Source organism: Schistosoma haematobium, chromosome ZW, assembly GCF_000699445.3.
Source record: "Schistosoma haematobium chromosome ZW, whole genome shotgun sequence".
NCBI classification, from domain to species: Eukaryota; Metazoa; Platyhelminthes; class Trematoda; order Strigeidida; family Schistosomatidae; genus Schistosoma; species Schistosoma haematobium.
Genome location: NC_067195.1, coordinates 17,394,873 through 17,400,872, shown reverse-complemented (window position 1 = coordinate 17,400,872; position 6,000 = coordinate 17,394,873). Strand labels below are relative to the sequence as shown.

Below are 6,000 nucleotides of genomic sequence, written 5' to 3'. Positions count from 1 at the left end.
CAGAAGAGTGTTTACCAACGACAAACTCGTTGGGTTTAAACTTCTGGCTGGCCACGTCTTAGGGTCGTCACTGCCCCACTAGGGGGAGTGATCTGTAGCGGTAAATAAATCCCCAAAATAAATAGCTCCAAGTTTTCGACATTGGATGCTGACCATATGTTTTAGTGGACTCATCTAGCTGAAGGCGCTCGGTCATGCATCCGCACCAGATCACGTGTGGTAACGCCGTGCTCAACATCAACCGCAATCGCTAGCCAGATTAGATCAGAGAATTCCGATATATTGGTAGTCGCCAAATATACTCTTCCGATCTCCTCGACTCTGTCTTTTGATTTCTCTGGGTGGGAACGAAATATATTAGAAGGTGTTACTGGTAGAAGCGTTGTCAAACACTGAATACCTGTGACATCATCAGTCGAAATCCTACTGACTTTGTGTGTGAAGCTGCAAATAAATCCCCAAAATCAATAGCTCCGTAAGTCTTCACCCTTTTATTCTGACCGCGTTAGTTTAACTGGACAGACTCTAGATGATGGAGCTCGATCACACATCCGTACCAGATCACGAATGAGTACGTCGCGTTGCGCATCCCTTTCAGTTATTAGCCAGCTTAGACCAAAAGTTCCTCGACGTACCGATAGCCCTCCAAATATGTCTTCGAACTTCTGATTTGACTGGATTGGCATACTTCGATTGCATGGGTGTAGTTGGTAAACTTGTCAAACTCCGAATACTTGTGTCATCTTTATTGGTGAGCCTGACGTGATCTGGTACATCTATTCGTAAACTTTATGTCTATGTCCTTGTTGCAACATCATATATAATTTCCCAATTGCTATTTATTACATATTGTGGTATTTTCTCCATATTCCTGGATACTTTTTACTTCGTTCGTTGCGATACTTTATATTCACGGTTCTGTTATACAGAAGCTAGCTTCTTCGACATATAGTGACAGACCCACATGCACAATCTTTCGCAGCAGCGAGAGCATTACTGCGCGATTTCAGCAAGTACGTCACACGTAGTATACTCATTCGTGATGTTTGGGAACTTTATGAAACTCTAAAATGGTTTATTCTTAAACGCGGAGATTTAACCGATCGACAAAGGCTATATAAACTCAATAGCATCGATCTATAACATGGCCTAGTAACAGACATTTTGTTACGAATGAGAGAGGTCATTGGTCAACGGACTTTTGACGATGGCCAGTTTCGACAATCTTTCCTGTCCAAGCTTCCTCAACAGGTGTAGGCAGTGCTTGCCTCATTACTAAACAACGCTGCAGACGAACTGGCTGCATCTGCAAACCTGATTCTGAAGACCATCCGAACTCCTAGCGCCAAGGTCAATTCAGACAAAAAATCCATCAGACGGCACGGAATAATGCCACAGACCTCTGCCATACTCTGACACGTTACCTTAATATTCATCATGAGCGTATACGCTCCCACACTCGAAGGATTGCTTCACGAAAACGATCTGTTTCTATATGACGAGGGACCGATAACCTTGAATGGTGCTGGTATCATAATAAGTAAAGTAAGTCTCCTCGGAACTAAGGAGAACTCTGAAGTTTCCCGAGCTCCAAACCAACCGACGCAAAAAACGCTTGATGTAACTTCCCGGCCTGCACTTGTTAAAGGTAACGGTAGCCGGCGAACATAGCCGTCTGTTGTACGTCACTGAATTAATTATGAAGGTTCACTACCTTGTCAACACTGGCGCAAAAGTTGGAGTTCTGAATGAAAATCCTAACGAATGACTGCACGAAGCAGTTTTCAAATTACATGTGGCAAATGGGAAACCGATCGCCACATATGGTGAGCGATATTTGTACCTTAACGTGGGTTTACGCAAATCCATCCACTGCATCTTCATTGTTTCTATTCCAATCATCGGTATAGACCTTCTACAACATCGTAATCTACACACTGACACATGCAAACGAGTTCAATAGACTGAAATACTGGTTTGTCTGTTTGTGTAAATTCCTTTTCCGGCTGTAGGTTATCCACAGTCACAGTTAAGCACACGATCAATCCACACAATCCACAAACACTCGATATGTACCCCGAGATATACCAAACGCGACCGAAATTGCCGTGTGTAGCCAGCAATGTTACACATCACATAGGACTATTTGCACTCCCGAGAGTGCACCGACTAGCCCCTGGAAGCTAAGAATGGCTAAAAACGAATTCGACAGACTTATGAATCATTCGGCCATCAAAAAGACCATGTGCACCTCTCTTGCATATGGCCTCTAAAAATGACATCAACTACTGGTGACTATCGTTGACTGAGCGCGAAAACCATTCCTGATCGTTACCCGTCGCTGCATATTCACGAGTTGACAGATACCTTGTTCGGAAATCCATTTGAAGTGAATGACCGAATTTCCATGGCTGCTGGCGACTTTCCTAAAATCTCTGTTATCACATCGTTCAGCCTCCACGAATTTTCGCGCATGCATTTGGGTTTACGAAACGCTCCACAAACAGTCCAGAGATTCACCGACGACCTTTTTTCGAGGTCTCGACTTCGTACACGCGTATGTTGGTAACTGCTTGATTGCAAGTCTGGACGGAGAATTCTGTCTCCAGCATCTAGACCATGTATTTGAACGACAACAAAGGCACGGGATTACTTCAAACATTCGGAAATGTCAAATAGAAACCGACTCTCTAGAATTTCTCGGAAATATCATTGATGCTCAATGCATCCGACCTCTAAAACATAAAGTCGTGATCATTAAGGACTACCCAGAACCCACGACAATCCAGCAACTACGCACCTTTAACGACCTAGTAAGTTTCTATGGACGATTCCTGCCGTATTGCGCGTCCCTTATGAGACCTTTAACCTTCCAACTTCGTGGAAATGCGAAATCCATGAATTTGGACAACAACGAGAAAAATGCATTATCTACAGTTAAGTAACGTACCGCCAAAGCAACATTGCTCACACACCAGGACACCAAGGCGCCCATTAGTATCGCAGTAGATGCATCTGACCCGGCAATCGGTGGAGTCTTACAATAATGGGTTAACCACACCTGGCGATCCCTGGCATTACTCTCGAGACGACTGGTAGACACCGAATCGAGGCACAGCGTTTTCGGAAGAGAACTCCAGGTCATGTATTGTGCTGTAATGCACCTTTAACACTCTGTTGGAGGTAAAGAATTCACGCTTTTTATTGATCATGAACCTCTCACCTCTTTAGGCTCATCATCAGATAAGTGCTTTCCTCGAGAGTCTCGACAACTGGACTACATTTCGCAGTTTGCTTCACATATACAACATATTTCTGAGGCAAACAATGAATCTGAAGACACTTTGTCTCGCATAACTCCCTTGAACAATTTTCAAAGAATCGATTTTCCTAAAGTCTCTCAGCTTCAAAAAGAAGACACTGATCTTCAGCACCAGTTATCGTCAACAACTGCAAAACTGAGTATCAGACAGATGGGAACAGGTGATGAAACCTTATTATAGGAAGAATCTACAGGTAGGGATAGTCCAATCGTGCCGAAACATCGACGCAACGTCTACAATACGTTGCACAGACTTTCGCATACAGGTGTTTGTGTAACCATCAAGCTCATGGCAAAACGATTTTGCTGGTTTAGTAGGAATGAAAACATGAGAGAGTGGGCACGCTCCTGTGTAAGCTGCAAGAAATCTGAGATAAGACACAACGAATGCCCCTTAGGCTCTTTCAAAACTCACGATGCTCGTTTCGACCATGTTCATCTGGATTCGGTAGGACATTAACCAGATTGAAATGGATACTCTTATTTATTAAGCTATGTAGGCCGTCTCATTCGACGGCCAGAGGCAGTACCTATCAAGGACACAACTGCCGAATCAGTTACTCTCTCTTTCGTTGAGCGATGGGTGTCAAACTTCCGCTGCCCTTCAGCTTTCATTACATATCTTGGACGCCAGTTCGAATATGAACGTTTTCGTTGTTTGACCACACTATTAGGAGTCACACGATTCCGAATGGCCGCCTACCAACTCACTGTATCGTAACAACTACCGATACATGATAGAGAACAAGCTTAGGCTAGAGAAAGAACAATATATTTAATATGAATAGAAGATATAAGGTAACATCCCGCAGGGACCACGCCTGCATGGCCGAGCCATGCCATTCGATGAACTCCAATCAATTCAATTCCTTGTTCGCGCTTTCTCCACCGTTAGGTATTTCTCCGCGTGTGATTCGACATGCATTTACACATTCTTTTTGTCATCCGGGACTGCTGGAAAAGATAAAAAAGAACGAAGTTCACGATGAAGAGAAATTTTCATTGTACCTGTTTCCTGTTGCTATATTGTACCACATTGCCCCTTATAGTGAGGGAAGACGACCAGATGTTGTTATACATAGCAGGTTATCAGAAGAGAGTTTGCTAACGACGAACTTATTATGTTTAAACTTCTGGTTGGCCACGTCTCAGTGTTTACACTGCCTCACTAGTGGAGGGCGGAGAGAACCATAGCGGTGAAGAAATTCCCGAAATCAATAGCTCCGTAAGTCTTTAACCTTTTATGCTGACCGCGTTAGTTTAACTGAACAGACTCTAGCTGATGGAGCTCGATCACGCATCCGTACCAGATCACGAATAAGTACGTCGTGCTACTCATCCCTTTCAGTTATTAGCCAGCTTAGAGCAAAAGTTCCTTGACTTACCGATAGATATCCAAATATATCTTTAAACTCCTTCATTTCTGACTTCTGATTTGACTGGCTCGGCAAGTTTCGGTTGTATAATGTGCTACTGGTTAAGATGTCAAACTCCGAATAATTGTGGCGTCTTTAGCACTTGGTGACTTCCCTATTCATTGTGCTCCCCTAATGTTTCTCCATCTAATGTGGGTGTCTTTTATTTTTAATTTTTGGAGAGAACGTAGCAAGGGTCATATTTTTAGCAACCAAAAACACTACTCAACTACCAAGGAGTAAATTCCATGAGACAAATAGTCCGCTACTTTTATCTAGTAAAGTTTGAATTTGAAAGTTTGGAGATTTGATTATTGAAGATAAATGAAACGGAGCTAAAGCTGAAGTCGAACGCAAGTTTCCTTTCGGAAAACACACCTAAAGAATCCTCGTAAATTAGAAGGAATTCACTTTTCTTGCATATAAAGTGTTCTGAAAGTCAACTAAATCAAAGAGAATGTATATGGATTGCTGCAGGTTGATTGATATAATCACTACACCTAAAACCGACAACTAATTATAAATATTGTCTTACAAAGAGTGTAGCTCAGAGAGAGTAGCCAGTTTACAGCATCAGGACACTGCTCGACGAAGATTAGGTGTAGTGCGCTGTTTTCAAACTGAAACGTTACTAGTCTCTTAAGTAGTGTAGTGCGTGCATCTGTTCGTCATAGAAACCTCAATACTTTAGCATTCGCTTATAATTTGCACATGGTATGATTTTGTTTTTTCGCTCATTCTGCGTTACCTCATTGTGACGATTGTGCCTTTGTATTTTTACTGCTATCATAAATTCACTTTTTAGTCACTTGGATCTCAAGTCATGTATAATGCATAATACTTCCCTGACATATTGTGTTAATTCTCATTAATAGGTGTTTTATTTGTTTTTGAGAGATGTTGCGTTTCGGGGTAATATGCATTTGCATTTAAATATACAATTGTGTTTTAATTGCATTTAAATATATTTTAAACCTATTTATTATTTCCTAAATACCAGGTGTAAAAAAGGAAACAAATATTGTCATATTTGTAATTAAAATATGCATTTATCTAATTTATTTCTGTCAGTATGCCGGCCCTATATCTTCTCTTATTAGATATTAAGATTTCCAATGAATTTGGTTCGACAGGTCAAATGGTTGCTAATCTTTTCCTAACTTATTTCCGTGCCCTTCATTTTCACTGAATTAGTCATGTCATAAACAGCTGTTCTGCTAACTTTTGGGTGTCCGTTTGCTGGCACGAAATCTTGCATCCGAT

General features: G+C 41.7%; 1 protein-coding gene across 1 annotated transcript in view; it reads left to right on the top strand.

Moving 5' to 3' along the window:
• Positions 1–5,354: 5,354 nt before the first annotated feature.
• The window catches only part of MS3_00010315 (uncharacterized protein), a 36,783-nt gene continuing 36,137 nt past the window's right edge, over positions 5,355–6,000 (top strand). The window contains exon 1 of the mRNA XM_051218677.1: positions 5,355–5,451. The gene's annotated coding sequence lies outside the window, so the exon portion shown is untranslated. The remainder of the gene's footprint in view (positions 5,452–6,000) is intronic.